Source organism: Chiloscyllium punctatum, chromosome 26 (genome assembly GCF_047496795.1).
Source record: "Chiloscyllium punctatum isolate Juve2018m chromosome 26, sChiPun1.3, whole genome shotgun sequence".
Taxonomy (NCBI): domain Eukaryota; kingdom Metazoa; phylum Chordata; class Chondrichthyes; order Orectolobiformes; family Hemiscylliidae; genus Chiloscyllium; species Chiloscyllium punctatum.
In genome coordinates, this window is record NC_092764.1 from 59,627,986 (window position 1) to 59,640,845 (window position 12,860).

The window sequence follows — 12,860 nt, forward strand, 5'->3', positions numbered from 1 at the left end:
TTACAGACCGTTCTCTAAGATAATACCGTTTAACTTATGCATCTTCACATTCTTGCAATATTCCAGTTTTGGCAAGGCAAATCTGACCTCTCAACCAATGATTTCAATGAGTAACTAACACAGACATAACCAATCCTGACCAACTGAGTTTTAAAACAAGAATAGAATTTGACAATATTGGCAGCTAAAACACTGTTGAAAAATGTGTTGCTGGAAAAGCGCAGCAGGACAGGCAGCATCAAAGGAGCAGGAGAATCAACATTTCGGGCTAAAACACGGTGCCAAAATATCAGGATAATAGATTGTGAGTGATTTGTGTCTTTGTCCTCTCCTCTCAGGTTGCTGCTCTTGCTGTCCTGCAGCATGCACCAACTATGCCAAGGGCTATGTGTGTAAATGGAAAATGTCTGAGAAATGTACCTGCTGTTCCTGAACAACATGCTCTTCAGACACAGCCTCTGAAAGATTATCCATTTGTACTGCATTCCCCAAGCTGCATGTCCTCACTGTCTCTGCCCTGAGGATTTGTGTATGTTTGTGACTCATTCCAAGTTTATTGACTGTGTTCAATCTGCTTTGTTTTTGTATGAATACTTCAATAAAATTTCAATCTTTGAAACGCTTGAAAACTCATATATTTTTCTGAAATGAGCGGCCATATAATGCATAGGAAATGATATTGAGCCATCATTGCATGAACAAACCACATTGCATAATATCAAACTGTGAAGCCACATTAATGTCTGTGTCAGCTTGGTGAATGAGGTTAAACCCTGTGTTGCTGACCCACTTTCAGGAATAATGGATTGAATAATTCAGTGGTAGTTCTGTTGTTGTTCTTATACAGAAATGAAGCAGCATTCCATTAAGAACTATACTATAAATTGGATATCAGCCTATTCTATCTGTCAGCTTATTCTGCACCCTCAAGTTTCTGAATCATATTCTTCAGAGGCGTTTAAAGAAAAGCAGGTGCAAGGTTTTAAGTGTTCCAGACAATGTTTCTCTTGATCCAAAATGGGTCAATTGGTCAGTCTTTGCTGTCTGTCCATCTTTCTGTGTAAAATGTATCCCATGCCTCTGTAACCATTAACAGAGATTTAATGAATGATACAAACATAAAGGAGGCTATTTCAGCCACCTTGGTATTACCGGCTCTTTCTATCACTGTTCTTTCCTGGCATTTCATCAGTCATGTATCTGCTCACTTCATCATTCTATTTTCTTGAGCCTTTTATTATCCACCTCATTGCTTACGACAATTCAAACACAGGTTGCAAGGAAGTGCTCAGTATGTATCGACCTGTCAGTTCAACTTTGGTAGTGGAGAAACTTCGAGAAATAATAACTTGGTATAAAATTGTCACATGGACAGCTGTTAATTAATTAGGTATATTCAGCATCTAGCCTGGATTTTATCCCTTCTGTGCTGTCTGTTGAAAGGACCTCAGACTCTGGACGTTTACCCAATAAACACATAAGTAACAAAACAATAGTCAAAGGAGGATGTGGTGCTGATCTGGAACTGACAAGGAGACTCACTCTGTGTGCAGACAACATGCTGAAAATACTGGATGATGTTCATTTTGATCACCTTCTTCTCTCGGGAACAGAACGTTGCTGATATAATAGTAATGGAGGAGTCGAAAGGAGTTGAAAGTTGATTGGACAATTTGGATAATGAGGACTTCACATGTTGACGACCATCAAATCATACAACTCAACCAATCAACATGGGATACATTCAGGTTGATTGAGGGAGTTCAAAACTAGGGGGCTAACTTTTATGGTGAGACGAAAAAGATTTAAAAAGGAAATGAAGCGCAATTTTTTTGAAGAGAGTGGTTTGGGTGTGGAATAAATTGCCAGAGAAAGTGATGGTTACAGGGACAGTTCCAACACTTAAAAGAAATTTGGGTGTGATTAGAAATGGGAAAGGTTTGGTGGGATGTGAGCCAAGTGCGGGGAGATGGGATTCATTAAGTTTGAAAACATGACTGACGGTGGCCTGAGGTTCCACTCGAGATCTCTAATGGCAAATGTTGCACACCCATTTAGAAATAAACAGTTGAATTGCAAATCTTGGAACTACAGGTCAGTCAGCTAAACGTTTGTACTGGGGATCATTTTGGATGCGATATTCCTGGAAAATATTGATTGGCATTGAAAGAATAAATTGTTTTATCAATTAAAGATAGTATATAGTCATGTTAATCAAACTTGATAAAGTTCTTTCAAGAAGATTGATAATCCAATAACAGTACACTTGATGTACGCTCTGTGGATTTACAAGACGCAGGATTGTGGGCAGGAATGCAGGTGATGCTCCCATCTAGACTTGCAAAAGTAGTTTCAACACTGTCAAATAAATCTGCATATCAGTGAAATGGAACCACCTGATATTAATCAGACATGGGAGCATCAACAGAACTTTGGCTCCGGGACTGGTGACTGTGTGTAATGGTGAACATTTATTTTTTTAAAATTGGAGAGAAGTATGTAGTAGTCATGTACTGCAGACAATATTTTTGATATGTATACAGTGTTTCTGGTCATGTTAGAACCAAAAGGGGAAGTGTGAACGGATCTGTTTTCATGTCACCTCCAAGTTTGAATTTAAAAAGGGAGTGATGGTGATATTACTAATTATACATATTTTAGACTCAGTTCAGTTGTGTATCTAAAACAAGTCAATCAGGTTGCTTCAGTGACACTGACCCTAAGTCATGCACTGCAAGTAACATTTATTCAAAAAAAGATGTAAAGATTATTCGCAAAATCATGAAACATGTGATTTTTAAAACTATCCACAATGAAAACAGAAATTGTTCATCCTTCAGTTATGGGAAACTCTGCAAGTTGTTGTGTCCAAACTATTGGTTATATATATATGCCAACATTACAAATTTAGATTTCAGATAACACATTTTCATCACAAAAAATATTAATCACCTGGATGCGGGGATACAAGGCGTGATATTAGACAATCTAACAATTGTTACAGTGCAGTAGCAGACCATTTGACTGGAGTTTCTGCATCAGTTCTTTGAGTTACCATGATCACATAGTGCAAAAGCCCCACCATTCTCCTGTAACTCCACATATCATGCTAGTCAATTACTGACGGGGTAGCATAGTGGCTCAGTGGTTAGCACTGCTGCCTCACAGCACCAGGGACATGGGTTTGATTCCAGCCTCAGGTTATTGTCTGTGTGGAATTTGCACATTCTCCCCTGTGTGGGTTTCCTCCAGGTACTCCCACATTCCAGAAATGTGCAGGTTAGGTGAATTGGCCATGCTGAATTGCCCATGGTGTTCAGGGATGTGCAGGGTGAATTTAGTCAGGGTTAAATGTAACTTATTAGGGGAATACTTTGGACGATCAGTGTGGACTTGTTGGGCCGAAGGGCTTGTTTCCACACTGTAGGAGTTCTATAATGTATCCTCTTTTGAGTGCCTCACTTAAATTTATCTCAATAACACTTTCATACAGTACATTCCTCTCGCCCTGTGAAACCACTGTTGACTTGTTTCACAATTACTTCTTTTACAGATTGCTTTAAACCTGTACCCTCCTTTTCATTATTTATGAGCTGGAATATCATTCTCCCTATCTCCCACACTCACACTTTTCACAACCTTGAAACCTTCAATCACATTGCCCTTTGTCTTTTCCTCACTCAGCCTCACCATTTCCAACCGATCTTCAAAACTGAACACTATATTCCAACTGAGGTCTGATGAGCGTCTGGTAAATGTTTAGTGCATCCTCCCTACTTCTCTAATCTACATCACTACTAATAAAGCTGAGAATATTGCATCATTTGCACTCTTTCCTTCTTCTCCCATCATTACTGAGTGATGTGGGAATACTGCCAGCACCCTCTGTAAATGTATGCCCCTTCCATTCAATGCCATTAATTCATATTGCCTCCTGATATTTTTGTACCAAATGGATCATGTCAACCATTTCTGGGTCACTGCAAAATTATGTGTGTGTTGCTGAAATATCAACATTTCATTTCAAAATTACTGCAATGTCTGTGTGTGCTTTCAGATGTCCTGTAGTTGGGAAATGCTATATTATTGAAAATTATTCCTTACAGTTGGCACCCAACTCTGGGGTTCCTTATCAATGTGATACAGTGTTAAGTTGAATCACAACTGGGAAACACAAACACGATTATCCCCAATACTCACATTTTGGTGACATGGTGACAGACATGCAGGAACTCTCCTCACTGACAGGAATCTTAACATTGACGCAGTGACACCATGGAACCATTCACTCCACCATCCCTGATACCACCCCAACACCACCTGGTTTCACCACATCCAAACTACACCAGACTGCACTGTGACTTCTAATGACCTGTTATCTGCTGTGGACTGTTCAGGTTTGAACATGTTCATTGCAGGTTACATTAGGATTGTAAATATCACTTCACTGATGAACACAATTGTAGTTATCAAGTAAATAGAAGAATTTATTTTAGTAACTGATACGAAACACAAATTTACAAAATCAATTCACATGCAATTCATTAGTTTATGCTAAAATAAAACTCTGGATCTACATAATGAGGACATACACCTTGGGGAATACAGGACAAATGGACAATCTTTCAGAGATTGTGTCTGAAAAGCGTGTTGTTCAGGAGCAGCAGGTACATTTCTCAGAGGTTTTCCCTTTACACACACAGCCATTGGCACAGTTGGTGCATGCTGCAGGACAGCAAGAGCAGCAACCTGAGAGGAGAGGACAAAGGCACAAATCACTCACAATCAATTCGTTCACTGAAAGCTCCCACAGCCTCCCATGACAGCACCCAGCTCCTCCCTCACAAACCCATCGGTCTCCCATCTCCCAGTCACCCCCCTGAAGAGACTCAGCAGCACATCCCAGTGAGAGACAGTTTGAGGGATGATGTTCCTGTCACTATCTCCACAACACGGTTTCTAATGAGAAGTCTATAAGATCAGCGCTTTCCGATGGGAACCTCAGACATTGCTTTCAGCAGCAGCTTCTGGTCTGGAGACTCTGCTGATTGGACATTGTAGAAATCGGATGGCAATTCAATCCGGTGTAATCCCGGATCATGTATGTGTCTGTGGTGTCCCTGTGTGAGTTGTGCCCAGGACTATGTGTCACACCAATAGAACGGGAGCAGTTTGAAAGCCTGTCCCAGTCACTCACTTTTCTGGCAGCGTCCAGCTTTGCTGGTGGCACATTGACAGTTGGAGCATCTGCAGGTGTTTTCACAGGAGCAGGATCCTGAAAAGAGGAAAAACACAGAGAGTGAGTGGTGTGCACCGCCCAGCAATGGCCCCAGGCACGGGCTGGGCACGGGGCCCGGCTCTTTGAGCCATTGCCCTGGGCTGCAGTGAGTTGAAGAAGCAGCCTGGCCCTCCCTGCAATGCTGCTGTCTCCCAGTCAGACTGAGGCCCCGCACTGGGACACTGTGCTGAAAGCACTTGCACCAAGCCCCACTCACCATCCAGGCACACACAGGGCTTCGGGTCCGACATCTCACCAACTTCTTCTGCAGCTTCCAGCCGGCTCCAATCCGCGCTTCTCGACCTTGTGCCGTTTGCTGAAGCCGAGCCGAGCTTTATGAGCTTGTGATGGGAGGCGAACCGGCTGCAAAACGGTGCAACGGGCGGCTCGGCGCTACCTGAATGTACGCGGCCCTTCGGAGTGAGTCAGCGTCTGGAGGTTTGAATTGCAGCCGCTTCCTTCATTCACAACAAGGCCCGAAGGGATTTCTCAATCAGTGTAATACAGAGATCCTGTGTTGGGAAATATTTGGAGAGTGAGTGAAACCACACTGTAGGGCCCAGGGTAGGTATGGTCTGCACTCTGTCCATCGCCTCACTTATCATTTTCTTTCTCGCAAATCAAAGTCATTTACCTTTTAAAATTAGTTAATTTAACGAGCTTTCTAGGATAGTAAACGGCTGAATAGATTGGTCATGAAAGAAATAATAAAAGTACATATAAATACACAGAATGGATAAAGGAATAAATGATCAGTCTCTGAGCTAATTCTGTGTTGGAGGCGATGTTTCTCACAACCAAAATGCAGGATTGGACCAGTTCTCTGCTGCTTGTACACCTTTCCGTATGTAAAAGAAATTGTGTACCTCCCCAAATATGAACAGAGACTGAGTGGCTGATGCAAACCACGACAAATCCATTTTGTCCAACGTATATCATTCCCAGCTCTGTGTGTCCTTGTTCTTTAATTTAGTTGTGACGTGTCTGCCCATTTCCCCCTTCTCCTTTTCTGAGCCGTTTATTATCTCCCTCATTACTCACTACTCTCCTGATCTCCCATTCCTGAGCAAACTTGGAGACCTCCCTCGAGTTGGGGCTAGTGCCAGAGGATGGGAGAATTACAAAATTACTCTATTGTTCAAAAAGGAGATGCCCAGCAATTCCAGACCCACCAGTTCAATTCTGGTCGTGTGGAAACTTCTTGAATACGAGTATGGGACAACTAATGCTGACACGGGCATATATCAGATCATTAGGTAAAGTCAAAATAGCAACATTGCAACTTTTTATCTAACTTGCTGAACGTTTATGAAGACATAAAAGAGAAGATGGATGAGGTTCATGCCATCAATATCATGTACATGAATACCAGAAACGAATTTGAATCAGTCTCACACATCAGACCTGCGAGAAAGCTTATTGCTCAGGCAAAGTGAAGCTACAGTGACAATGTACATAGAAAGCAAAGCAGGAAACCGAGGAAAGGTTAATTGATGTTGTTCGTTATGGAGCAAGTTGTCTGATGCTGTTTCCTGAGTCACTATTGGGATACTTACACTTCCTGGTTTACTCGAAAGGATCTTGGAGTGCACGAGGCAATTTCAAACTTTGCAGATGATGCAAAACTTCGAAACATTGTTAAGTGTGAGGAAGATAATGTAGAGCTGCCAATGGTTGAAGACATGTTGTTGGAGTGGGTAAAGAAGTGGCTGATGAAATTCAGTGAGGCAAACTGTGAGATGATACATTTTATGGTAAAACATGGAGTTGCAGTAAACAAGAATGGCTACTAATTTAAGTGGGTAAGGAACAGAGAGACATGGCAGTATATGTGCATAAGGGTTTCAAGATGGCAGAACAGGTTGAGAGCACAGTTACTTGCCTACACTGACTAGATACCTAATATAATCCGACCCCATTTGCCAATGTTTTGCCCATATCCGATACACTAAAAACCCTTCCTATTCATGTATCCATCCAGCTCTCCTTAAAATGTTGTAATTGTACCAGCCTTAACCACTTCCTCTGACAGCTCATTCCATACACTGACCATCCACTGCCTGAAATGCTTGCCCCTTAGGTCCATTTTAAATCTGTGCCTTCTCACCTAAATGTATGCCCTCTAGTTTTGGACTCCTCTATACCGGGAAAAAGTTCTTGGGTCCCTCATGGTTTTATAAAACTCTGAATGGTCACCCCTCACCTCCAATACTCCAGGGAAAACAGTCCCATCATATTCCATCTCTCACCAAAGCTCACAATTCTGTAACCCCAGCAACAACCTTGTAAACCTTTTCTGAGCCCTTCTATGTTTCACAATACTCTCCCTGTATCAGAGAAACCAGAAATGAATGGACTATTCAATAGCCTATCCAATGTTCTGTACAGATACAACATGACTTCCCAACACGTATCAATGCACTGACCAATAAAGGCAAGTGCACCAAATGCCTTCTTCACTACCCTGTCCACCTGCTCCTTCAAAAAAGCATCGCTACTCCACCCTCTTTGTCTCCTACCCTCTCATCAATCAGTGTCTAAATAGCTAGTTCTCCCTGTATTCCATGCAATCTAACCTTGCTAAACAGTCTACCATGCCGAACTTTGTTGAATGCCTTGAAAAACTCCATATAGACTGTCCACAACTATACGTTCATTAATCTTCTTTAACACTTCTTCAAAACCCTCAGTCAAGTTATTGAGACATGAACTCCCCCACAGAAAGTCATGTTGACTGTTAGTAATCAATCTTTGCCTTTCCAAGTACATGTAAATCTTGTCCCTCAGAATGACCTCCAACAACTGTCCCATCACTGACGTCAAGCAGAACTTTGACTTTTCCTCACCATCTTTCCTCAATAATGGCATCACATTAGCCTATCTCTAGTCTACTGTCACCTCACCTGTGGCTATCAATGATACAAATATCTCAGGAAGGGGCCCAGAATGCACTTCCTTACCTTCCAACAAAGTTCTGGGGTACACCTGAGCAGGTCCTGGTAATTTGTATGCATTTTAAGACCTCCAGCAACTCCTCTTCTGTAATATGAATATTTTTAAATTATCACAATGTACTTCTCCAAGTTTTCTACCTTCTTTCTCCTTCTCCACAGTAAACACTGATGCAAAATACTCATCTGGTATCTCATTCATCTGCTGTTGCCCACCCTACACCCCCACCCCCCAATATTCCTGCCTTGTTGATCTTTAATTCTCTCCCAAGTTACTTGTTTGGCATTAACGCACTGGTCGTCTCTCTTTGGATTCTCCTTAAGCCTATTTTCCAAAAGCTATCTCCCATGTTCTCTTTTGCCCTTCTGGTTCCCTATTAAGTATACTCCTCTTTCCTTAATACTCCTCAAGGGATTGATTCAGTATCAGCTGTCTATACCTATCATATGTCTTCTTCTTTTTCTTGACCAGGCCTCAATATTCCACGTCCTTCATCATTCCCTCCACCTAACAATATTGAGCTTCATTCGAATGGGAACATGCTGTCTCTGGGCTCTCATTACCTCATTTTTCTAGGGCTCCCACTTTCCCGCCCAGAATCAACTTCTGAAAGTTCTTGCTGAACATCATCAAACTTCCTCCATTCTCAAACTTTAACTTTTATATCAGGTCTATGCTTTTCCACAACTATTTTAAAACTAATGCAATTATGTTTATGTTGACTGTCCCAAAGTCTCCCCCTACTGACACCTCAGTCACTTGCCTTATTAACATAAGGCACTGTAGGAATTCTGAATATTTGTGTAGGGTACAGCAATGTGAAATTATTTCATCTTATGTCACCTTTGCTTCTTTTAAAAGTTGCTTTAAATCTGTACTCTCTCGTGTCCATTTTTTTATGAGTTGCAATAATTTTTATTTACCCAGATCTTTCAAAATCATGAAAACTTCAGCCGAACTTCCTCACGTTCTCCTCTCCATGGAACACTGTCTCCCCATTTCCAATCTATCTTCAAAACTGAACACAATACTCCAACTGCTTAGTGACCGGTGTCTTATCCAGGATTAATGTAATCTCCGTGTTCCTGTATCTTCACCATTATGAATAGATCCTACCGTATCACATGCTCATTACGCAAGGGACTGATGCGTCAGTGGGGGAGAGCTTTGGACCAGTCATCAGAACTGTATCAGTTTCAAAATAGTTGCAGGAAAGCATAAACTTGATCCAATAGTTAACGTTGGAAATTAGAAGACGGCCAATTTGATTGTGTTCAGAGTGGGCTTTCAGGAGTTGGTTCGGAGTGGATATTCACAGGATGGCTAGAAAGTGGGAGGCCTTGGAAAATGAGGCAATGCGCAGTAAGTTACTGTTAGAATGAAACTCAAGGCTGTTAGGTGTAGGGAATGCTGGAGGACTAGGAAAATTGAGGCCTGGTCAAGAAAGTGTAGACAAATATCAGATACAGACAGCTGGGACGGAATGGATCCCTTGAGGAGTATAAGGGATCAAGGAGCAGACTCAAGCGGAAGACCAGGAGGACAAAAAGAGAAGATGGAAGATAGCTTTGTAAAATAGGCTAAAGGAGAATCCAGTGAGATTCTACAAACACATTATCATGATCATGGAAAGGCAAGGAATGGTTAAGGATAGTCAACATGGCTTTGTGTGTGGGAATTCATCTCTCACTAACCTGACTGAGTATTTTGAAGAAATTATCAAAAATGATGACTGAATGTAGAGTGGTGGACACTGTCTATGTGGGCTTCATCAAGGCATTCAACAAGGTTCTCCATGGTAGACTTTAGTGAGGTTGTATTGCAAGGGAGAGCTAATCATTTGGACACAGATTGACTTGAAGGTAGGAGAGACAGAGGGTGGTGGTGTAGGATTCTTTTCTGACTGGAGGCCTATGACCAGTGGTATCCTGCAAGGGTTAGTGCTTTCTGTCAATTATATAAATGATTAGGACGTGACCATAGGATGCATGGTTAAAAGTTTGCCGATGGTAACAAAAGTGGTGATGTTGTGGACAGCAAAGAAAGTTATCTCAGAGCACAACGGGACCTTGATCAGATGGACTAATGTCCTGAGGAGTGGCAGATGGATTTGAACTTCGAGAAATGTGAGGTGTTACATTTTGGTAAGACAAAGCAGGATAGGATATTAACACTTAATGGTTAGATCCTGGGGAGTGCTGCTGAACAAAGAGACCTTGGGGTGCAGGTTCATAGGTCCTTGAAATTGAAGTGGCGCATAGACTGGGTACTTAGTATGCTTGCCTTTATTGGACTTGCTCCAATTTCAAACTTTAACTTTTAGATCAGGTCTATGTTTTTCGAGAACAAGAGCGAGGAGATCCTGTTGTGTCTGTACAAACATTTTTGTACTAATGTATTCATTTTTGCTGTCCCTGCTATCAGAAGATTTGCAAACTTGAAAGTGTTCAGAAAAGATTTACAAGATTGTTGCTGGGGGTGAAGGATTGTGAGCTTTCATGAGAAGCTGAAAGGGATGGGACTGTTTTCCATGGAGTGTGGGAGGGTGAAAAGTGACCATCCAGAGGTTTATATAATAATGAGGATCATAAATAAGGTGAATAGCCAAGATCTTTTTCCCAGTGTTGGGAAGTCCAAAACTGGAGGGCATAGGTTGAAGGTGAGAAAGGAGAGATTTTAAAGGGAGCTAAACGACAACATTTTCATGCGGAGGGTGGTGTGTGTATGGAATGAACTGGCAGAGAAGGTGATGAAGGCTGATTCAATTCAGCATTGAAAAGGCAGCTGGATGGGTGCATGAATAGGAAGGGTGTTTGGGGTATGGGCAAAATGCTGGCAAATGAGACTTGAATAATTGATAGTATCTCGTTGCTATTGACAAGTAACTGTGTGCTCCTCCTGCCCTGCTAACTTGAAACCATTATGCACATATTCTGCCATATCCCGCTGTTCCGGTCCCATTTAAATTAGAAGCCATTCTTGTTTACTGACTTTCCATGGTTTACGAAGAAATGTATCACCTCACAGTTTGCCCCACTGACTTTCATCAGCTATTTCTTTGCCCACTCCAATCACTTGTCTTCAACCATTGGCAGCTCTACATCATCTTCTTCACAGTTCACAATGTTTCTAAGTTTTGTATCATCTGCAAATTTAAACTTGCCTTGTGAGCTTCCTTGTGAACCAGGAAATGTAAGTATCTCAGTGCTGACTCTGGAAACACCACCAGACAAATTGTTCCATAATGAACAAGATCGAGTAACCTTTTCTCTGGTTCCTGCCGTTGCTTTATATCAACATTGCCACTGTCGCTTCACTTCTCTTAGTGAGCTTTCTCACAAGTCTGTTGTGTGACACTGTTTCAAATTCCTTTCAGGTGTTCATGTACATGTTATTGATTGAATTAACCACATCCATCCTCTCTTTCATGTCTTTATAAAAGTCCACCAAGTTAGTTAGCATCACCTTCCCACAGGGTACAATTCTGGCTCGAAGTGATTAACTGATGGTCCATGACAGTCTTAATTTTATCCCAAACTCGTATTCAAGAAGTTTCTACACGACCAAAGTTAAACTGATGGGTCTGTAATTGCTTAGCATACCCTTTTTGAACAAGGGGTTAATTTTGTAATTCTCCCATCCTCTGGCACTAACCTCAACTTGAGGGAGGTCTCCAGGTTTGCTCAGGATAGGGAAATCAGGAGAGTCGTGAGCAATAAGGGAGATAATAAACGGCTCAGAAAAGGAGAAGGGGGAAATGGGCAGACACGTGACGATTAAGTTAAACAAAAGAACAGGGACACACAGAGCTGGGAATGATACAATGGACAAAATCGATTTGTCGAGGTTTACATCATTCACACGGACTCTGTTTTCTCCTGTTTTATTTATTTTATAAAACAATCCACAGTTTACAAAACAATTAACATTAACAGCTGTAAACGGAGAAAACAGCAATTTTACAAGGGAGAGGAATGGCAAAGCCAGGCCCCAAACCCTCCCGTTCAACCAGTTTTCAGGGAAATGAGGACAAACCTCAAATCCACTTTCACTCACAAAACAGTGACAATGACATGTCCATTAGACAGTCCAAATACAGAGGAGACAGTGCATAAAATACAGACCCCCCAAGACCCTGTCTCTGTTAATAGTTGGGGAGGTTCCGGATTCCTTTCACACACAGAAAGGTGGACAAGTAGCAGACTGACCTTCTCCTGTATGTTGGTTGTGAGACACATCGCCTCCAAAACAAACACAGCTCAGATAAGGATAATTTGTCCCTTATTTCGATTCTCTGTGTTTGTATGTTCTTTTATGGTTTATTTCATAACCAATCAATTCAACCTCTTATTAGCCCAGAAAACTCGTTAAACTAATTCATTTTAAATCGTAAAAGTCTTTAATCTGGAGAACGGAAATGATAAGTGAGGCGATGGACAGAGTGCAGACCATACCTACCCTGAACCCTGCAGTGTGGTTTCACTCACTCTCCAAATATTTCCCAACACAGGATCTCTGTATTACACTGATTGAGAAATCCCTTCGGGCCGTGTTGTGAATGAAGGAAGCGGCTGCAATTCAAACCTCCAGCCGCTGACTCACTCCGGTGGGCCGTGTGCATTCAGGTAGC

General features: G+C 41.7%; 1 long non-coding RNA gene across 1 annotated transcript; it reads right to left on the reverse strand.

Moving 5' to 3' along the window:
- Positions 1-4,572: 4,572 nt before the first annotated feature.
- LOC140453108 (uncharacterized) lies at positions 4,573-5,653 on the reverse strand. Its single transcript, XR_011952301.1, has 3 exons — positions 5,496-5,653; positions 5,198-5,275; positions 4,573-4,749 (listed from the first exon to the last, which is right to left on the reverse strand). It is a non-coding gene; the product is annotated as an uncharacterized lncRNA (long non-coding RNA).
- Between the last annotated feature and the right edge of the window lie 7,207 nt (positions 5,654-12,860).